The 22,630-nt window shown below is 50.9% G+C and overlaps 1 protein-coding gene across 2 annotated transcripts in view; it reads right to left on the reverse strand.

The window, feature by feature from the left end:
- The window catches only part of RAB5B (RAB5B, member RAS oncogene family), a 237,526-nt gene that overhangs the window by 111,249 nt on the left and 103,647 nt on the right, over positions 1-22,630 (reverse strand). The window lies entirely within an intron of this gene.

A 22,630-nucleotide genomic window follows, 5' to 3' on the forward strand; every position in this document is an offset into this window, starting at 1 on the left:
AGAGATGGAGAGAGAGATGGAGAGAGGGCAGGAGGGAGAGAGAGGGCAGGAGGGAGAGAGAGGGCAGGAGGGAGAGAGAGGGCAGGAGGGAGAGTGAGGGCAGGAGGGAGAGTGAGGGCAGGAGGGAGAGTGAGGGCAGGAGGGAGAGTGAGGGCAGGAGGGAGAGTGAGGGCAGGAGGGAGAGTGAGGGCAGGAGGGAGTGGGAGGGCAGGAGGGAGTGGGAGGGCAGGAGGGAGTGGGAGGGCAGGAGGGAGTGGGAGGGCAGGAGGGAGTGGGAGGGCAGGAGGGAGTGCAGGAGGGAGTGGGAGGGCAGGAGGGAGTGGGAGGGCAGGAGGAAAGGGTGGGCAGGATGGAGTGAGGGCAGGCTGGAGAGGGAGGGCAGGATGGAGAGTGAGGGCAGGATGGAGAGTGAGGGCAGGATAGAGAGGGAGGGCAGGAGGGAGAGAGGGGGCAGGAAGGAGAGAGAGGGCAGGCGGGAGAGAGAGATGGAGAGGGAGGGCAGGAGGAAAGGGTGGGCAGGAGGAAAGGGTGGGCAGGAGGAAAGGGCAGAAGGGAGAGGGAAGGCAGATGGGAGAGGGAGGGCAGAAGGGAGATGGAGGGCAGAAGGGAGATGGAGGGCAGAAGAGAGAGGGAGGGCAGGAGGGAGAGGGGGGGCAGGAGGGAGAGGGTGGGCAGGAGGGAGAGGGTGGGCAGGAGGGAGAGAGAGGGCAGGAGGGAGAGAGAGGGCAGGAGGGAGAGAGAGGGCAGGAGGGAGAGTGAGGGCAGGAGGGAGAGTGAGGGCAGGAGGGAGAGTGAGGGCAGGAGGGAGAGTGAGGGCAGGAGGGAGAGTGAGGGCAGGAGGGAGAGGGAGGGCAGGAGGGAGTGGGAGGGCAGGAGGGAGTGGGAGGGCACGAGGGAGTGGGAGGGCACGAGGGAGTGCAGGAGGGAGTGGGAGGGCAGGAGGGAGTGGGAGGGCAGGAGGGAGAGGGAGGGCAGGAGGGAGAGAGAGGGCAGGAGGGAGAGAGAGGGCAGGAGGGAGAGAGAGGGCAGGAGGGAGAGAGAGGGCAGGAGGGAGGGCAGGAGGAAAGGGTGGGCAGGATGGAGTGAGGGCAGGCTGGAGAGGGAGGGCAGGATAGAGAGTGAGGGCAGGATAGAGAGGGAGGGCAGAATGGAGAGGGTGGGCAGGAGGGAGAGGGGGGCAGGAGGGAGAGGGAGGGCAGGAGGGAGAGGGAGGGCAGGAGGGAGAGGGAGGGCAGGAGGGAGAGGGAGGGCAGGAGGGAGAGGGAGGGCAGGATGGCGAGAGGGCAGGAGGGAGGGCAGGAGAGAGAGAGATTGAGAGAGAGGGGGCAGGAGGGAGAGGGTGGGCAGGAGGGAGAGGGAGGGCAGGAGAGGGAGGGCAGGATGGATAGAGATATGGAGAGGGAGGGCAGGAGGTAGAGGGAGGGCAGGAGGGAGAGAGGGGGCAGGAAGGAGAGAGAGGGCAGGCGGGAGAGAGAGATGGAGAGGGAGGGCAGGAGGAAAGGGTGGGCAGGAGGAAAGGGTGGGCAGGAGGAAAGGGCAGAAGGGAGAGGGAAGGCAGATGGGAGAGGGAGGGCAGAAGGGAGATGGAGGGCAGAAGGGAGATGGAGGGCAGAAGGGAGATGGAGGGCAGAAGAGAGAGGGAGGGCAGGAAGGAGAGGGAGGGCAGGAGGTAGAGGGTGGGCAGGATGGAGAGGGAGGGCAGGAGGGAGAGAGAGGGCAGGAGCGAGAGAGAGGGCATGAGGGAGAGAGATTGAGAGGGAGGGCAGGAGGGAGAGAGCGATGGAGAGCGATGGAGAGAGATGGAGAGAGCGATGGAGAGAGGGCAGGAGGGAGAGAGAGGGCAGGAGGGAGAGAGGGCAGGAGGAAAGGGTGGGCAGGAGGAAAGGGCAGAAGGGAGAGTGAGGGCAGAAGGGAGGGCAGGAGGGAGAGGGAGGGTGGGCAGGAGGGAGAGGGAGGGCAGGAGGGAGAGGGAGGGCAGGAGGGAGAGGGAGGGTAGAAGGGAGAGGGAGGGTAGAAGGGAGAGGGAGGGTAGAAGGGAGAGGGAGGGTAGAAGGGAGAGGGAGGGCAGGAGGGAGAGGGAGGGCAGGAGGGAGAGGGAGGGCAGGAGGGAGAGGGAGGGCAGGAGGGAGAGGGAGGGCAGGAGGGAGAGGGAGGGCAGGAGGGAGAGGGAGGGTAGGAGGGAGAGGGAGGGTAGAAGGGAGAGGGAGGGCAGAAGGGAGAGGGAGGGCAGAAGGGAGAGGGAGGGCAGGAGGGAGAGGGAGGGCAGGAGGGAGAGGGAGGGCAGGAGGGAGAGGGAGGGCATGAGGGAGAGAGAGATGGAGAGAGAGATGGAGAGAGGGCAGGAGGGAGAGAGAGGGCAGGAGGGAGAGAGAGGGCAGGAGGGAGAGAGAGGGCAGGAGGGAGAGTGAGGGCAGGAGGGAGAGTGAGGGCAGGAGGGAGAGTGAGGGCAGGAGGGAGAGTGAGGGCAGGAGGGAGAGTGAGGGCAGGAGGGAGTGGGAGGGCAGGAGGGAGTGGGAGGGCAGGAGGGAGTGGGAGGGCAGGAGGGAGTGGGAGGGCAGGAGGGAGTGCAGGAGGGAGTGGGAGGGCAGGAGGGAGTGGGAGGGCAGGAGGAAAGGGTGGGCAGGATGGAGTGAGGGCAGGCTGGAGAGGGAGGGCAGGATGGAGAGTGAGGGCAGGATGGAGAGTGAGGGCAGGATAGAGAGGGAGGGCAGGAGGGAGAGAGGGGGCAGGAAGGAGAGAGAGGGCAGGCGGGAGAGAGAGATGGAGAGGGAGGGCAGGAGGAAAGGGTGGGCAGGAGGAAAGGGTGGGCAGGAGGAAAGGGCAGAAGGGAGAGGGAAGGCAGATGGGAGAGGGAGGGCAGAAGGGAGATGGAGGGCAGAAGGGAGATGGAGGGCAGAAGAGAGAGGGAGGGCAGGAGGGAGAGGGGGGGCAGGAGGGAGAGGGTGGGCAGGAGGGAGAGGGTGGGCAGGAGGGAGAGAGAGGGCAGGAGGGAGAGAGAGGGCAGGAGGGAGAGTGAGGGCAGGAGGGAGAGTGAGGGCAGGAGGGAGAGTGAGGGCAGGAGGGAGAGTGAGGGCAGGAGGGAGAGTGAGGGCAGGAGGGAGAGGGAGGGCAGGAGGGAGTGGGAGGGCAGGAGGGAGTGGGAGGGCAGGAGGGAGTGGGAGGGCACGAGGGAGTGCAGGAGGGAGTGGGAGGGCAGGAGGGAGAGGGAGGGCAGGAGGGAGAGGGAGGGCAGGAGGGAGAGAGAGGGCAGGAGGGAGAGAGAGGGCAGGAGGGAGAGAGAGGGCAGGAGGGAGAGAGAGGGCAGGAGGGAGGGCAGGAGGAAAGGGTGGGCAGGATGGAGTGAGGGCAGGCTGGAGAGGGAGGGCAGGATAGAGAGTGAGGGCAGGATAGAGAGGGAGGGCAGAATGGAGAGGGTGGGCAGGAGGGAGAGGGGGGCAGGAGGGAGAGGGAGGGCAGGAGGGAGAGGGAGGGCAGGAGGGAGAGGGAGGGCAGGAGGGAGAGGGAGGGCAGGAGGGAGAGGGAGGGCAGGATGGCGAGAGGGCAGGAGGGAGGGCAGGAGAGAGAGAGATTGAGAGAGAGGGGGCAGGAGGGAGAGGGTGGGCAGGAGGGAGAGGGAGGGCAGGAGAGGGAGGGCAGGATGGATAGAGATATGGAGAGGGAGGGCAGGAGGTAGAGGGAGGGCAGGAGGGAGAGAGGGGGCAGGAAGGAGAGAGAGGGCAGGCGGGAGAGAGAGATGGAGAGGGAGGGCAGGAGGAAAGGGTGGGCAGGAGGAAAGGGTGGGCAGGAGGAAAGGGCAGAAGGGAGAGGGAAGGCAGATGGGAGAGGGAGGGCAGAAGGGAGATGGAGGGCAGAAGGGAGATGGAGGGCAGAAGGGAGATGGAGGGCAGAAGAGAGAGGGAGGGCAGGAAGGAGAGGGAGGGCAGGAGGTAGAGGGTGGGCAGGAGGGAGAGGGAGGGCAGGAGGGAGAGAGAGGGCAGGAGCGAGAGAGAGGGCATGAGGGAGAGAGATTGAGAGGGAGGGCAGGAGGGAGAGAGCGATGGAGAGCGATGGAGAGAGATGGAGAGAGCGATGGAGAGAGGGCAGGAGGGAGAGAGAGGGCAGGAGGGAGAGAGGGCAGGAGGGAGAGAGAGGGCAGGAGGAAAGGGTGGGCAGGAGGGAGAGGGCAGGCAGGAGAGTGAGGGCAGGATAGAGAGTGAGGGCAGGAGGGAGTGGGAGGGCAGGAGGGAGTGGGAGGGCAGGAGGGAGTGGGAGGGCAGGAGGGAGTGGGAGGGCAGGAGGGAGTGGGAGGGCAGGAGGGAGAGGGAGGGCAGGATGGAGTGAGGGCAGGCTGGAGAGGGAGGGCAGGATGGAGAGTAAGGGCAGGATAGAGAGGGAGGGCAGAATGGAGAGGGTGGGCAGGAGGGAGAGGGGGGGCAGGAGGGAGAGGGAGGGCAGGAGGGAGAGGGAGGGCAGGAGGGAGAGGGAGGGCAGGATGGCGAGACAGCAGTCACTCGAGCGGACAATCATCAATAATTTCAGCATAGTGACGACGTCACCAGAGTGCACAATTATCAACATTTTCATCGTTCACACATAAGAATAATGGGTCCACATTAAAGAAATACATGATTAATGGGTCCACATTAAAGAAATACATGATGTATTTAATAGAGAGGATAAAGGAATGCAGTAGCTTAATTACAACAAGTAGGACAAAGCCAATTTGAGGTGGCAGGAGAAGACAGGAAATAGGTGAAATGGTACGGGCATATGCTAAATTGTTTGAAAATGAGTTTTCAGGGCACAGTACAAAAGAGTTGCCAGGGAGGGTGGTGATATAAGGAGTTTATCAAAGGCCTAGCTTAAGATTTTGTTTTCAGATTTGCCTAACCAGTGACATGAAATGTGTCGACTAGTTCAGAAAGTTGGTTGAGTGGAGGATTTTACAGCCAACCCAGTTTGAAGAGAACATGTTAGCCAGCATTGAGCTTTCAGGCTGTGGGAAGCAGCATGGCAAAAAACACAGCAGGCTGTTGAAATCTCTGTGAAACTTGTAGGTCATTTATTGGAATGGCTGGTGGGCTTACTTAGTGCATCATCCTTTCGAGGTTAGAAACATCAGCACCTTTGCATTAAAGCTGCATGTCAGTGGGAAAGTTTGTGGTCATTTCAATTTAAAATCGGCTGATTACAAACGACAGTGGGCCCACCCCTTCATGCTTTAGTTATTTATTTATTTATTAAAAGTGATAGTTTTTAACCATGATTTGAGAAATATTCCTGCCCCCACCCTCATAAAAATGTTGTTAATGTGTATCGTATATGTGGCTAGATGTGTATTAGATATGGAAAAAAGTTTAGGTCTAAGAAATCAAATTAAAGAACTTTTGGTAAAAGCAGACAGCATTTGAAGGTGCGATCATATGTCAAAATGGCGGCTCAATTAATTAAATGATTTGCCCTCGATCACATCATTTGAAGCCAGATTATGGGTCGAGAGCGTTACAAATAGGTCAAGTAGATTAAGTCACTAGACCTGCAGATCTAGTAACATTTTCAGGATTTTTCGAGGACTGAGTACACTTGCTAATAACCAGCTATATTAGGACTGTCAGGAGTGATTTTTAGGTCTACACTGAAAAGCTAATTGAGTCAACCCTCTAAAACGAGAAAATACAGATACTGAAAGTACTTAATACCAATTAATAGTCTCATTGACTGGAAAAAAAGGGAGCTTTCAGCATGATAAACCTCTCACACAATTAAGAACTAAAACAAAAGAATCAGGAACATGGGTAGTCTGGCTTCAGAGCAGCTCCATTCCTACAGAGCTCCACCTCCACTCTGGGTCTGGGGGTCTTGAATTGCGCCAGGCCTTGGAGTTCACCCCACTGCATACTGGCCAACCCAAACTTGAATATACTTTCGGTCGTTCGAATCTGTAATTAAAACAGAGTTAAATAGCAGTACGATACCTTTTTCAGCTCCATATCTATAGGAGCCGCCATAGCGATCTTTGTGTCTTTAACTCAAAGAACGACAGCTCCCATCAGAGTTCACACAACCGGCTACTGCGTCTCTACGCGACATGCACGCAACGAGACGTCTTACGTCACATAAGTTCGTCTCACCGTTAAAGGGAAACGACTACCCGTTAGAGAAATGACCCTTAGCAACGCGATCCCTTTACTGTTTGTCACGTCATTCCCTGAGTTGCCCGAATCGTAAGCAACCCAGGTCCCTGTTGTGCAGGGCACGTCCCACACAGCTTAAAGTCTAGAGGTGGGGAGCTAGCAAATAAATAGGGAAAGCCGAGTCAGAGTTGGGGTCCGGCTTGGTTCTTAGAGACAGTCCGTGTACTTGCCGAGCCCTGAAAATATTTACAATAGAACTCATTCAACAACAATTGCGTAAACAATGGAAAAGTCTCTTTAAAAACGTGTATTTCTGTAACATGTGGAAGTTTTCACATTAATAGATCACATTGTAGCAATGCACTGAGAAGTACATATTAAAAGTGATAGTTTTTAAGCATTCTGTCTTCAGCCTTGCCGTGGCCTAATCACGATTACGAATGCGGGAGGGAGGGGTGGGGGCCGGGGAGCGGCAGAGCACGACGGAGGAGAGCTGCAGCAGAGGGAGGGGGGGGGGAGGCGAGAGCACGACGGAGGAGGGCAGAGGGAGGGGGGAGGCGAGCGGAGCCAAGCAGCTCCTAAAAGCAGCAGGGAAGGGAGGCGAGCAGCTACGAAAACACGACCACGTCTCTCCGAGGCAAGGAGACAATGCCTCGGAGAAACGCACGGCCATTTTCGGATTCGGGGGCGTGTTTTTGCGCCCTGATTGACAGACAACGTCACAGGGCTAAAGAATGCAAAAAATCACGCCCCCGAATCCGAAAGAGACGGAGCTTCTTTGGAGGGACGGGTCCCTCCTTCAATGGCTGGCCTCCTTTTAGGAAGCCAGCCAATTGAGGTGAGACGGCCGAGGGAGGCGGGTTCCAGATCCCTACTAAGTATCATACGATCTCCTCCCGGAAATGCTGGCAAGCCAGCATTTCCGGTCCTCGACCGAAAAAGCCCTAACCTGGTCACACAACAGAAAGTAAGATAAAGCATAGAAACTTAAAATCTCCAACACAGGTATTGTACCTACCTTTAATTTCACACCAGGGTCTATGTTCACTGCATCCCAAGCAAGGGCTACTGGTTGCTGGACTTCCATTCAGCCTATTGAGGGCTGAAAGTGGGCTCCAAGTGTCTCAGCACACTTTCACAGCACAAAAGAGGGGTTATGGGAAAAGTGTAAGGCTAATGTGCACTTGGACAGGATGCTACAGTGTGGTGCCACATAAAGTCAGTGGTATATACAGATTCAGTGGTGCAAGGTGCTCATGACTGCCAGGCAGGTCACTTAATACCTGAGCAGCACAACTGCCACAGGCTGTGGTCTCTTGGCCAGTACGGTTAATACTCCCAATGAGATAGTTGTCACTGGTTAACAGTTGTGCAGAGGTTCAGCATCCAGGGTGCCTGTTCTGACCCCAATATGTCTTTTCTATGCACTCCTGGGGGCACAACTTAATTTAATTAATGGATCCTTCCTTGTGTTAGGAGCCTCTACCAGCTGTTAACACTACATCTAGAAAAGGCCCTTGTTTTTGTAAGCAAGCCACAATTAAATTACTTGAGTGCAACAAATGTTTTAAGAGGTACAGCTCTTTTTAAGACTGAGCTACCAAATCTGACCAGATGGATAGTCTTAGACTCCCTAGGGCCACTAGAGTTGACCCCAAGATATCAGTGCAGGAAACTTCAGTTCTCTGGGGGAATCCGTCAAAACTCTACAGCGCTCATTAGGAAGAGACCCACAATGACCTTTTGTTAAGTTCAATCCAAGTTTTATATTTAAGTGAATTCACTGAATTAAACCAGGCTTGTTTAACCGAAATCATGATTAAGAGTTAAACGTTTTAACTAGAGGATTAGCGGTCACACCCCCGTGGCACTTCTTAAGTCAGAATCTCTGAAAGGTCCTTCAGCTACATCTCCATGAACTCCTACATGGAATTACTTCCACCACTCTAGACAGTTACAGAGGTTTCCATGGTGCTCTAACTCCTTGGGTTTGCACTGGCTCAGTGTTTCTTCTGCGATAGCTGCAATCAGTAGTTTTTGTGACAGGTTTCTTAAAGGCAGGAGAATTGTTAACAGTAGATTTGGGGGCTACAAATTATGTGGAGATTTTCAGTTTCAATGTTTTTGCTTTTTTTACTTTGATGATTTTAATATGTTACTGAAGCCTTCGTTATTTTTCAAAGTAATAAGCTTAGGTAGACCTTCTGTCTTTATTGTGGCTGCAGTTATGTTACAGCTTATTTTATCGCAAACATCACACCACCTCCCAAGACCTAGGCATCAACTGCTCAACAAAACAAACTAGGAGTTCAAAAATACTTCAGAGGATTAGCTTTCGGTCACAAAACCAGTATCCTGGTCAGTGCGGAGCACATGCAGCCTCACCTTTGATAGTCTTAGTTGGTTACGGATTCAGGTAAAGGCCTGCAGTGACAATTAACTGTGAAGTCCCCCCTAGGTAGCAACTCAGAAATGGAGTGATAAAGGAGAAAGAGGAGCTCTTGTGTCAAATAAAATCTCAACATCCAAGTCCATATAGCAGTCCTGGGTCCCAATGATCCAAACACTCAAAGTATCCTCAAGACCCACAGTGGCCCAGAAAAGCCAATTTATAACTATTGGAATTCAGGAAATGCACGTGTTTGACTATCGGTTTTCTGACCGGGAGGTACCAAATATCAAAGACACCCCTGGGTACCAGAAAAGACCTTTAACCGAAATACATCGAATTGCCACCTTCTTTTGCCTCCCAGTCGCCCTAAACTATAAATGCAGCTCAAGGAAGACTTTACTTGGTCAGTAAGCAGAAGAAAAACATATCACTTACAGAAATTATACAATTATTGAGGAAAACATGCTTTCAGACCCACAAGTATTATTTATTTGAAATCTCAGCAGCTTATCAAACCCCCATCCACACCCCCACCAGAGAACTGTAGATTTCAAGCGACCTTTAGTTAACCACATGTTGCATTCACAGAGTTGTGTCACCCTGTGCTTACTTCTAGGAACATTTTGTGCTGTAGTGAGTGCTTGGTTGTAATACTGCCCAATCGACTTAGATGAGGAAGTGAAATGCGATGAAAAGATTGTGGGACAAAGTGTTTCTCAGACCTTGAAAAAGCCCGTCCTGGCTGCGCGCAGTAGCTCCCACTTTTGCTATAAAACGTTATGCTAGGTAAAAACGTATGGATTTATAACTTGTGACCCGCATGTGCTAACAACGTTTGTGTTTCACAGTAGATATTCATTTCAACCTTTCCTGATCGTGGCAATTAATTAATATACATTATATTTTATCTGGTACCAATGTTCTCACCAACTCCTATGAGGAAGCCTTGACTGCTTAGCTACAATTACCACTGAAACGTTTAAATAAATCCACTGCAATCCTAGGAGACAAAATCCAGGCCTAGGAGGAAGATCATAATCCGTCATCTGTGACACCATATAACGTGCACTAGCAAAAAAATTAACAGTATGTGGAGAAAACGTCTGTAAATTAATTTTTCGAGAAGTGTAACAGAAATACCAACGTTACTAAGGTCAGGCTATTTCTTTCACAAACTTGACTAAAAAGGAGGAAATGCAATAAAAAAAACACGGGTACGCGCCACATAACTGAGCTAATCCTCAATCTCATGACCAGCACCGACCGTTTGCTCATCACATGTTTGGAACAAGGGCTGCTTCATACGCTTGAGAACTTCCCAATCAAAAGAGTGCTTACTTGTGAAGTAGCGCCAGCGCCGTTTTCAGGGCTCCGCAAAAATGTGCCAGTGGGGTTCTTCTCACGAGTCAAAAAGCAGCAGACGCCTTACTGAAGGCGACAGAGGGCACATTAAACACTGCTTTCACCAACGCTGAGAAAAAGCATTTTTTTCGCCTCACATGTACTCTTGTCTCATAAGACGCAATCATCAGGTTAGTGGGTGGGTCCAGATAAGATAAGTCACAATTTAAGAGGACTATCTTAAAATGCTAAATAATTTAGATTTAGGCCCATATCTCTGTACTGGGGTGAATGTGTGACATTGTTCTGCATTCTGTCCATCAATTGTTCTTTTTGCATTTGTGACCCGAGTGAGACAGGTATGCCCAGACGTGGGTCCCATGAACTCCATGCAACTGGAGTCAAGCTATACTGGCTGATGAGCTGAAAGCCCGAAACCGGTCCTAGGATGCTTGCTTGCACCAAAATCGACTACTGCCTTCCCCATTCAGCTCTGCTTTTGGGGTAGGTTTTAAATGCTGGCGTTTTTGGTCAGATTATTTTCTACCCGCAATCCCACCATCTTGTTTACGTAACTTTGGGGTCCTTGTCCTTTTTCCTCCACCTTGCGGTTTCAACTTCCCCCTGATTGATCCTTACCAAAGGTCAGCGTCCTTTGCCACCGAAGTGACTATTTCCCTTTGTCGACCTCCTCTGAGTCATCTACTCCCCTCTCTTCTTGTTTGGCCACTATGAGGCACCCTTTTGCTCCCTCCTTCACACGCCTTCCATTTCTTATTTTCTACATGACCCCAACAAGCAGTCCGGCCCTGTTGTTGATCCGTGGACCCTCTCCGGTTTTGTTCGACTTCCTTACTCAGACTTGTTTTGACATCCACTGAAATATTCTTTCTCCATGACTGGTCCTCCTAACTTGATATGTATTCCAACCCTTTTACTTTTCCCCCTCTACCATCTATGCTCCTTAGGACTTGTTTTTTTTCTGTTTTCTTATGCCCTTGCAATGGATGTATTAATGTGGTCACTCTCTTTCTCTATGCTATGTTAAGCTCTAGAAACTAATGTAACTTTGTAACTGTTCTTTTGTAACCATATCCTCATGTAAAACGCTCGGATACTGCTGGGTATAGCCAGCGCTATATACAACTCTTCAAATAAATACAAATAAAAACAATAAAATTCCAGTCCAGGGAGGACCTGGCCTGGCAGTTCGGGCTGGACTGGAACCATTGGGCGGAGGGTGGAGACTGATTTGCATATGGCTGGGTCCAAACTGGAATGGCATGGTGAGCAAATAAACGATGGATTTAGGCACAGATCTCTCTACTGGGGTGCATGTATGACATTGTTCAGCATTCTGTCCATCAATTGTTCTTTTTGCATTTATCTTAAAATGCGGCTCCCAAAAAAGTCCAAATAAAATTACATTTCTGTTTCTTTACCTAACAAACATTTTAATTCAGGATATTAGGGTGCTGCGGCCTGTGTTAAGCTATGGCACTCCTATTGCAGAAAGTTAAGCGGAATGGGCTTGTGTTCAGAGAATTTAAACTGGTCACCAAATGGAAGAGATTCAGTTTTTGGGGGGCCTGCGGTCTCCTCAGGTGGGCACTATTCAGACCACCACACAATCTCAAAGAGACTTGACCACTCTGGTCCTTAAAACAAAGCAAGAGTCAACTTGCTCTGAAGAGCAACCAGCAAAAGGTCTTCCAGCACTCTGAATTTGTGAATAAAGCATATGTTTATTCAGTAATATGACATGCTTCTGGTTACCATGGTACATCAAAGGCGATAGCAATCATCCTCTTACGCACGCCAGGCCAAGAGTCTGACATTATCTACGCTATGACAGACTGCTTATGTAGACATGAATAATGCAGACACAGATAACTGCATTGTCATGTCTTTAAAGTACAGCATGCAAATATATGCATTGCAATCAAATCTCTTAGAGAAGCACCGACTTATCACCAGTGCAACGACGGCCCATTAAAATGAACAAAATGACAGAGCAAAGCCTGAATGGTAGCAAATGAGAAAGCCATGTTGGTAAAGGTAATGCCGGGTTATGTTCAGGCATGAAGGAAGCCAGACAAGCTGGACTTACCTCAGGCATGAAATACCAAACTCAGCAGATCAAAACGCGTTTTAAGTTCATACAAGGACCGTATAATAGTTATACTCCTCAAATTTATTGTAAATCAAAAACTGACGGATAGCTGGATATACTATACCAGTAGCCTTCGAGCTGAGTATTCTCCACCTGTGCCTCCTCGCACACTTTATACCCTGACCCTAGCTCCCCTGGGTACCTTTTTAAGCTTTTGACTACCAAACAACTTGTAGCTGTCTGGTAGGTGAAAGCCTATTGCAAACTACACTGAAAGCTTACACTGGGGTTTATTCCAAACCATTGCTTGCCATTAGTTGCCTTTGTTGTGATTTCTATCAGCTTGCTTTTTAGGACTCACTGGTTGCGGAAAGACCCATTATGGGCTTACCAAGAACTTCTAGAGGGCACAGAAAGCACCGATTAGTTACCATTGGTTGGCTTTATTGTCACTCTCATTTGCTTGCCTATTTGTTGGCTTGCCTCCCTTTTCTTGTGTTTGTCACTCCACTCAAGCATAGTCTTTTAAACATCATTTTGTGTTCTTCGACCGCTCCCTTTTAGGAAACTACTATCTTCTTTTTAGTTAACCAGTCCATGAGAGTGCATGTGTTTTTCAGTCCTCTCCCTCATGTGCTTCTTACCCGCGCTCCGTGTTGCTCTGTCCTTCGTGCGCTGCTCTCGTGTGATTTTCCCTCACTGTCCCAAGCTCTGTGTTGCTTTCTCCCTCGCCTGCTTCTCCCCTCTATTGCTTTGTTGGTCTTAATTTTTTTTACTTACTAACCATGCTGCACAGCAAAGGAAAAAAGCATTTGCAATGCAATAGGTCTCGCATTAGGAAAGTGTGAGCTGTTGGTATTGTAAATGACACATTTTTTAAATATGTGTTGGCTTTGAAAATATATAAATTAATAGCATTGTTATTCACAAAGCCAATAGTTTACACTTTCCTAATGCTAGTCCTACTGGCTATGGCAATGCTTGTTGGTAGCAAGCAAGGACAGTGCTGTTGTGGTGCTGAGTGATGATGTGGTGGTGTCCCAGGGTGATGTGGTGGTGTCCCAGAGTGATGTGGTGGTGTCCCAGAGTGATGTGGTGGTGTCCCAGAGTGATGTGGTGGTGTCCCAGAGTGATGTGGTGGTGTCCCAGAGTGATGTGGTGGTGTCCCAGAGTGATGTGGTGGTGTCCCTAGAGTGATGTGGTGGTGTTCCCAGAGTGATGTGGTGGTGTTCCCAGAGTGATGTGGTGGTGTTCCCAGAGTGATGTGGTGGTGTTCCCAGAGTGATGTGGTGGTGTTCCCAGAGTGATGTGGTGGTGTTCCCAGAGTGATGTGGTGGTGTTCCCAGAGTGATGTGGTGGTGTTCCCAGAGTGATGTGGTGGTGTCCACGAGCGATGTGGTAGTGTCCCCGAGCGATGTGGTAGTGTCCCCGAGCGATGTGGTAGTGTCCCCAGAGTGATGTGGTGGTGTCCCCAGAGTGATGTGGTGGTGTTCCCAGAGTGATGTGGTGGTGTTCCCAGAGTGATGTGGTGGTGTTCCCAGAGTGATGTGGTGGTGTCCCAGAGTGAAGTGGAGTTGGGAGGGTGGAGTTGGAGGGTGGAGTTGGAGGGGGGAGTTGGAGGGGGGAGTTGGAGGGGGGAGTTGGAGGGTGGAGTTGGAGGGGGGAGTTGGAGGGTGGAGTTGGAGGGTGGAGTTGGAGGGTAGAGTTGGAGGGTAGAGTTGGAGGGTAGAGTTGGAGGGTAGAGTTGGAGGGTAGAGTTGGAGGGTAGAGTTGGAGGGTAGAGTTGGAGGGTAGAGTTGGAGGGTAGAGTTGGAGGGTAGAGTTGGAGGGTAGAGTTGGAGGGTAGAGTTGGAGGGTAGAGTTGGAGGGTAGAGTTGGAGGGTGGAGTTGGAGGGTGGAGTTGGAGGGTGGAGTTGGAGGGTGGAGTTGGAGGGTGGAGTTGGAGGGTGGAGTTGGAGGGTGGAGTTGGAGGGTGGAGTTGGAGGGTGGAGTTGGAGGGTGGAGTTGGAGGGTGGATTTGAAGGGTGGAGTTGAAGGGTGGAGTTGAAGGGTGGAGTTGGAGGGTGGAGTTGGAGGGTGGAGTTGGAGGGTGGAGTTGGAGGGTAGAGTTGGAGGGTAGAGTTGGAGGGTGGAGGGTAGAGTTGGAGGGTGGAGTTGGAGGGTGGAGTTGGAGGGTGGAGTTGGAGTTGGAGGGTGGAGTTGGAGGGTAGAGTTGGAGGGTAGAGTTGGAGGGTAGAGTGGGAGGGTAGAGTGGGAGTTGGAGGGTGGAGTTGGATTTGAAGGGTGGAGTTGGAGGGTGGAGTTGGAGGGTGGAGTTGGAGAGTGGACTTGGAGGGTGGAGTTGGAGGGTAGTTGGATTTGAAGGGTGGAGTTGGAGTTGGAGGGTGGAGTTGGAGGGTGGAGTTGGAGGGTAGAGTTGGAGGGTAGAGTTGGAGGGTAGAGTTGGAGAGTGTAGTTGGTGGAGTTGGAGGGTGGAGTTGGAGGGTGGAGTAGGGTGGAGTTGGAGGGTAGAGTTGGAGGGTAGAGTTGGAGGGTAGAGTTGGAGGGTAGAGTTGGAGGGTGGAGTTGGAGGGTGGAGTTGGAGGGTGGAGTTGGAGGGTGGAGTTGGAGGGTGGAGTTGGAGGGTGGAGTTGGATTTGAAGGGCTGAGTTGAAGGGTGGAGTTGGAGTTGGAGGGTGGAGTTGGAGGGTGGAGTTGGAGGGTGGAGTTGGAGGGTGGAGTTGGAGGGTGGAGTTGGAGTGTGGAGTTGGAGGGTGGAGTTGGAGGGTGGAGTTGGAGTGTGGAGTTGGATTTGGATTTGGAGGGTGGAGTTGGAGGGTGGAGTTGGATTTGGAGGGTGGAGTTGGAGGGTGGAGTTGGAGGGTGGAGTTGGAGGGTGGAGCTGGAGGGTGGAGTTGGATTTGAAGGGTGGAGTTGGAGTTGGAGGGTAGAGTTGGAGGGTAGAGTTGGAGGGTAGAGTTGAAGGGTGGAGGGTGGAGTTGGAGGGTGGAGTTGGAGGGTGGAGTTGGAGGGTGGAGTTGGAGGGTGGAGTTGGAGGGTGGAGTTGGAGGGTGGAGTTGGAGGGTGGAGTTGGAGGGTGGAGTTGGAGGGTGGAGTTGGAGGGTGGAGTTGGAGGGTAGAGTTGGAGGGTAGAGTTGGAGGGTAGAGTTGGAGGGTAGAGTTGGAGGGTAGAGTTGGAGGGTAGAGTTGGAGGGTAGAGTTGGATTTGAAGGGTGGAGTTGAAGGGTGTAGTTGGTGGAGTTGGAGGGTGGAGTTGGAGGGTGGAGTTGGAGGGTGGAGTTGGAGGGTGGAGTTGGAGGGTGGAGTTGGAGGGTGGAGTTGGAGGGTGGAGTGGGAGGGTGGAGTTGGAGGGTAGAGTGGGAGGGTAGAGTGGGAGTTGGAGGGTGGAGTTGGATTTGAAGGGTGGAGTTGGAGGGTGGAGTTGGAGGGTGGAGTTGGAGGGTGGAGTTGGAGGGTGGAGTTGGAGGGTGGAGTTGGAGGGTGGAGTTGGAGGGTGGAGTTGGAGGGTAGAGTTGGAGGGTAGAGTTGGAGGGTAGAGTTGGAGAGTGTAGTTGGTGGAGTTGGAGGGTGGAGTTGGAGGGTGGAGTAGGGTGGAGTTGGAGTTGGAGGGTAGAGTTGGAGGGTGGAGTTGGAGGGTGGAGTTGGAGGGTGGAGTTGGAGGGTGGAGTTGGAGGGTGGAGTTGGAGGGTGGAGTTGGAGGGTGGAGTTGGAGGGTGGAGTTGGAGGGTGGAGTTGGAGGGTGGAGTTGGATTTGAAGGGCTGAGTTGAAGGGTGGAGTTGGAGTTGGAGGGTGGAGTTGGAGGGTGGAGTTGGAGGGTGGAGTTGGATTTGGATTTGGAGGGTGGAGTTGGAGGGTGGAGTTGGAGGGTGGAGTTGGAGGGTGGAGTTGGAGGGTGGAGTTGGAGGGTGGAGTTGGAGGGTGGAGTTGGAGGGTGGAGTTGGAGGGTGGAGTTGGAGGGTGGAGTTGGAGGGTGGAGTTGGAGGGTGGAGTTGGAGGGTGGAGTTGGAGGGTGGAGTTGGAGGGTGGAGTTGGAGGGAGGAGCTGGAGGGAGGAGCTGGAGGGTGGAGCTGGAGGGTGGAGTTGGAGTTGGATTTGAAGGGTGGAGTTGGAGGGTGGAGTTGGAGGGTAGAGTTGGAGGGTAGAGTTGGAGGGTAGAGTTGGAGGGTAGAGTTGGAGGGTAGAGTTGGAGGGTAGAGTTGAAGGGTAGAGTTGGAGGGTAGAGTTGAAGGGTGGAGTTGGAGTTGGAGGGTGGAGTTGGAGGGTGGAGTTGGAGGGTGGAGTTGGAGGGTGGAGTTGGAGGGTGGAGTTGGAGGGTGGAGTTGGAGGGTGGAGTTGGAGGGTGGAGTTGGAGGGTAGAGTTGGAGGGTAGAGTTGGAGGGTAGAGTTGGAGGGTGGAGTTGGAGGGTGGAGTTGGAGGGTGGAGTTGGATTTGAAGGGTGGAGTTGAAGGGTGTAGTTGGTGGAGTTGGAGGGTGGAGTTGGAGGGTGGAGTTGGAGGGTGGAGTTGGAAGGTGGAGTTGGAGGGTGGAGTTGGAGGGTGGAGTTGGAGGGTGGAGTTGGAGGGTGGAGTTGGAGGGTGGAGTTGGAGGGTGGAGTTGGAGGGTGGAGTTGGAGGGTGGAGTTGGAGGGTGGAGTTGGAGGGTAGAGTTGGAGTTGGAGGGTGGAGTTGAAGGGTGGAGTTGATGGAGTTGGAGGGTGGAGTTGGAGGGTAGAGTTGGAGGGTAGAGTTGGAGGGTAGAGTTGGAGGGTAGAGTTGGAGGGTAGAGTTGGAGGGTAGAGTTGGAGGGTAGAGTTGGAGGGTAGAGTTGGAGGGTAGAGTTGGAGGGTAGAGTTGGAGGGTAGAGTTGGAGTTGGAGGGTGGAGTTGGAGGGTGGAGTTGATGGAGTTGGAGGGTGGAGTTGGAGGGTAGTGTTGGAGGGTAGAGTTGGAGTTGGAGGGTAGAGTTGGAGTTGGAGGGTGGAGTTGGATTTGAAGGGTGGAGTTGAAGGGTGTAGTGGGTGGAGTCGGAGGGTAGAGTTGGAGGGTAGAGTTGGAGGGTAGAGTTGGAGGGTAGAGTTGGAGGGTAGAGTTGGAGGGTAGAGTTGGAGGGTAGAGTTGGAGTTGGAGGGTAGAGTTGGAGTTGGAGGGTGGAGTTGGAGTTGGAGGGTGGAGTTGGAGTTGGAGGGTGGAGTTGGAGTTGGAGGGTGGAGTTGGAGGGTAGAGTTGGAGGGTAGAGTTGGAGGGTAGAGTTGGAGGGTAGAGTTGGAGAGTGTAGTTGGTGGAGTTGGATGGTGGAGTTGGAGGGTGGAGTAGGGTGGAGTTGGAGTTGGAGGGTAGAGTTGGAGGGTAGAGTTGGAGGGTGGAGTTGGAGGGTGGAGTTGGAGGGTGGAGTTGGAGGGTGGAGTTGGAGTTGGAGGGTGGAGGTGAAGGGTAGAGGTGGAGGTGGAGGCTGCAGGTGGAGGCTGGAGGTGGAGGCTGGAGGTGGAGTTGGAGGGTAGAGTTGGAGTTGGAGGGTAGAGTTGGAGTTGGAGGGTAGAGTTGGAGGGTGGAGTTGGATTTGGAGGGTGGAGTTGGATTTGAAGGGTGGAGTTGGAGGGTGGAGTTGGAGGGTAGAGTTGGAGGTTGGAGTTGGAGGGTAGAGTTGGAGGGTAGAGTTGGAGGGTAGAGTTGGAGGGTAGAGTTGGAGGGTAGAGTTGGAGTTGGAGGGTGGGGTTGGAGGGTGGAGTTGGCGTTGGAGGGTGGACTTGGAGGGTAGAGTTGGAGTTGGAGGGTGGAGTTGAATTTGAAGGGTGGAGTTGGAGGGTGGGGTTGGAGGGTGGAGTTGGAGGGTGGAGTTGGAGGTCGAGGGTGGAGTTGGAAGGTGGATTTGGAGGGTGGAGTTGGAGGGTAGAGTTGGAGGGTAGAGTTGGAGGGTAGAGTTGGAGTTGGAGGGTGGAGTTGGAGAGTGGAGTTGGAGAGTGCAGTTGACACCACAATGGTTCAGCTGCAGCTGACAGAGCTCAGACATGGTGCTGTATGGCTAGTGCAGTGCAGCTCCTGTGTGACACTGAAGAGCGAAAGAAAAGTGTCAACAGTGAAATAAGGAAGTAATCCATAGAGGGCAAGCTGCTTGCCTCAAAAAGTGAATGTGGATGTTTGCAGACCCACTGAATTTGCTTTACTTAACTTATTGACACGAATGGTGACGGCTGCGTGTTTCCATCAAAATGCAACTACCAGGCTATGCGCATGTGACATTTGTCTGCTTCTGTGGAGTATTTAGTTGCAGTGGGGCAGTTTGCTTCTATTACAGCAGACTTACTTAGCAGACCCCCGAGCGCCATCGTGAGAGAGGGGGCTGTGATTTGAGAATGTCAGCTGGGTTAAAGAACGCACTGCACATAGCTTGCATTTTTGTGTGAAAGGAATGAACACTGACTTTCTGTACTCTGTACTTGCGTATTGGACCTGCTTAACTTGGCCTGTTTAGAAGTTTTACTTACCTGGCTATTGTTCTGGGCATGGTAGGGCTCCCCCAACAAACAGCATCTGCGGGCTTGCAGAGAAGAAGCTCGAAACTAGTATGAGGACGCCATGCTACAGTTTTGGAGCTCGGAGGCAGTAAGAAGAAACCGGAAGAAAGGAAGTGGGCAGAAACTGAGGCAAGGTTCACAGCAGGACTGTTGACAAATAGGCTCACTCCGTGTGTGCTGAGAGTTCAGCGCGTCACAACACAGCATTTGTGTCGGGCATATCTAATAAGTGAAACGCTGTGTTTATGTAGGAGGGTGGTGGCAGGGCGGAAGCAGCGATGGTGGAAAGCAACCAGGGAAATGCTGCTATTGTGTGGGAGGGCAATATTAAACAAGGAAGCGAGAGAGGAAACAGGGAGCTAGGAAGACATTTTAGGGAGAGTATTGGGCAGGGCGGGCAGAGAAGGTGGGTGGGGCAGGGCAGAGGAAGGGGTGAGGTGAGGTGAAGCTCAGCTAAGGATGTGACAGAGTGTGAAGGAAAAGGATGTACCGCGTAAGAACATCTGATGGGGGGGGAGCGGCAGCCTTTGAAGTCTGATGCGAGGCACAGACAAATGGTGGTTTGTGACGTGGCTGGTTTGAGCACGCGCATAGATCACATGAAATGTGGCTAATCCGCCGTTTTGGCAGACTTTTCGGACCGCTTACTAGAAATCTCGACAAACAAGCATTGCTAAAGCAATGCTTTAGGTCGAGACCTAAAAATACTTTTGGCTGATGCTGTAGACCATCGCCAGAAGCCATTCGCAAAGCCAGCAAGCCCAAAAGGCAAGACTACTGGCTTAGCCAATGCTTGCTATTTGATGCCTTTCCATGTTCATCTTGTGTTCGTCCCTCCCGTTCTTCTGTTTGTCCCTCTCCTGGAGCATAGACTCTTTACCATTCTTCTGACTCGATAACTTGTTTCCTTCCATTGCTCACACTTAGGGAACTGCCTTTCCACACTCCTTGCGAGTGCATTTTTTTCTAGCTCTCTCCCTCAGGTAATGGTTTCCATCCCCAAACACCTATCCCCCTGGCACGCTCCATGTTGCTCCTTCATTCCTCCCAGCAAGTTTGACCATTGCTTTTCCCACCCCTCCCTGCTTTATTTGTTTTGGCATTCCCCCTAGCCCACCCTCAAGCGCCTCTGTTGCTTCTTTGCCCCTCGCCCACTCACTGTTGCTTCCGCCACAACCACCCCCACCTCCCTCTGTTACATTACCCCTTGGCCTTTTTCTTTTATTATTTTCTTTAAAAATGTTGTTTTGTTTGGGAGGGCCTCTCTGCCTTACAATAAACGCTTTTGCAATCAATGCTCAAAGGTCTTTATTTTTTTTATTGAACCATTTTGAATAGGTAAATTAAAAAAAATGTGGCCTGAGTTATTTCGTAGGTGCATGCATAAGTCATCACAAATGCAAGCTTGTCAGCAGTCGCGTCACAGCACCTTTTTTCTTTTGACCGATGCTGCACAGAATTGGCAAAAAAAATTGCCAATGCGGCACAGCATTGGCACAGCCAATTGAAGAGACCTATTGTATTTGCCAATGCTGGTTTATTATTTCTACTGTATTTCCCCGGCCCTGTCATGCTGTATGTGGAGAAGCACAGTCATAAGTGGTGGAGGAAGACCATAACCACAAAACAATAATAGTGTTTTTCTGTGCACTGCATTTCTCTTAGTTGTTTTTGTGTTGTTCTACCTCAGTGCACCACTATGTCCAGGTTTGAATACTTATTTTCCTTAATGGCGGTGCCCACACTTCACCGTTTTCCCCGTGTAACAGAGATACTCGACCACCACACAAGGCTAACCTTTTTATTTTAAGCCTGGCTCTTGAGGAAACCACAGCGGTCCTGCTTGACCAGCGTTTGTTTTCACGAAATTCATACATATCATCGATACTACAAGGGCCTTTTGGCCAGCGGGCTTCATCCGCTGGTTTATTAAATTGTGACTCACATTTTGATCCCACTCACCATAGCAAGCACGCGGAAATCAGTCGATTCACTTTACCCATTGGCTCCAATCACTTTGTGTGACTGCCCAAAGTCAGCACATTGATCATGTCCGTCCACAAACAGTTCTTTTCTCTTTAGTTGCACAACTGGTTCAAAGGATTCTGGTTTATTTTTTTATATTAACTTTAAATACCTGCTATTTATTTTGCCTTCACACCATTTCAAGGTTATGATATGAAGTGTTGAAGTAACAGTGCAACACTACTGCCACGTGTTATATTGGAGTACTTGGTTAAACTGTGATTTCGTTTTGTTAATAATAATAGTGATGATAATAATGATAATAAAATGCATGGCGAAACTGGAAGGCTCACTCTTAAAAAAACTTTTTTAAAGATCACTGGTAAAAGCTGCATAGGTGATTATTAAAAAAAAATTGCAGGAATTTGTCGCCCATGTTAAAGCAATCACATGTATTCTTTTTTTCTTTTTTACTTTTGTGGTATATGCAATAAAATAAAAAATTAACCATCGCATCAGCATGCCAAAGCTGGACGTATTGGCTTTGCCAATGCTGGCTTCCCTTATCGGGGTTCTCCCCATGGAACAGCATCTTCCACCATGCTACATCGCAAACATGTTTAGGTGGCAGTGGATGTCAGCAGCGCAGAGTTGATGAAGGGCAACTAACCCACAGGGAGCACATTAAAGTAACGAGCATTGGCAAAGCCAAAACATGTAGCCTATAACATGCAGGCGAAGTGCTAGCTACTGGTTTTGAAATTTTGGTTTGCTTGTAATAGTCTATGTTGAAACGTTTTTAAAGAATGCTGACCAATGTGCTACAGGCATAAGTATGTAATTGTATGAAGTTATTTGACATTAGGAAACTGGACTTGTAACATACAAAAATTAAAAACTGCAGTTCTGCTATAGCATGGTATTAATATTAGTAAAATGTTTTTTTTAATATAACACCTGGATTTGAAAGTGTTAGATAACTATCCTTTTCTGAAACTTATTGTAAACAACGTGAAATTTTGCTGTGTAATTTCATGTCTACATTTGTATAAATTTAGGGGCATATGGGAGAAGGCGTGGCTTAATGGTTAGAGCTACTGACTTTGGAACTGGGTAACGCGGTTCGAATGCCTAAGCTCAACATCCTGTGATCCTGGGCAAATCACAATCTTTCTGGGAAACACGATAGCTGCAAAACTGTTAAAATGTGCCTTTCACACTGTTCAGGTGAACTCAGTTAACACACATTCATGAGATCTGCTCCCAAATTACAACTGCATGGCTATCTGATAACGTTTTGAGAAGAAACTTGTTAGATACTTTAGAAATCATGTGTTGGCTTGTAAAACAAAAACTCACTGCTCTCTCTATTGCCGTTTCTCGACAAATGATGGTACTTTAATGCCTGAATAGTCTGGATGTCGCACTAATCTTTTTGTTTAAATCGGTTTTTATTTCCATTAACAAAGTAGACAATCACATTTTCATTCACATACTTCTTCGGACATCCTACTGAAACGTACACTGCACAACTGCCACTTCCCAGATTTGATCCGATCGTATTCGCATCAATATACATATTAATTACACTGTGAATAGCAGATCTTTGCATACGTCCCGACCAGCTCCATGGCACAAGCACCTGCGGCTGTGACTTCTAATAACATCCCAGTAAGGTATCTGCATTATGGTAGTTGCGAGCTAGTCTACTAATTTTGAGAGACGGAGACTAATTGGTCGGACAAAGAAAAAAATATAAGGAATGGTGTGTCTAACTGGCGAAGCCCCAGATCACAAACATGACAGTTGGGTGTGCTTCTTGTGTCCTCCATCTTATGTTCGTGCCTGGAAGTCGCACTAATAGGAGCCCATTGTTGCTTTCGAGATATTTCCATTTGACAGCCTACAGTGCACGCTCAAGCTTCAGACACAAGGGTGAGTGAGGACAGTGACACAACTGCTACCATTTGAAAACGTGAGCTTTCGTGAAACTTTGCCTTACACACAGTGATGGCTTCTTTCCTGAAGTTGCAGTGTTTTAATTGTACAATAAGAAAATGACTGAGTAGTAACCTCTGGACATAGTAGTGTTTTGCTAAATGTAGAGTGATACAAAATAAATAAGGCCCCTAATATTCCAATGTTATACCAAATTCTGTTGTGTGTCCATGAAGCGGTCATTTGTTACTTAACCCCTTCGCTGCTAGGCCTTTTC

Source organism: Lissotriton vulgaris, chromosome 1_1 (genome assembly GCF_964263255.1).
Source record: "Lissotriton vulgaris chromosome 1_1, aLisVul1.2, whole genome shotgun sequence".
In the NCBI taxonomy this organism is placed as follows: domain Eukaryota; kingdom Metazoa; phylum Chordata; class Amphibia; order Caudata; family Salamandridae; genus Lissotriton; species Lissotriton vulgaris.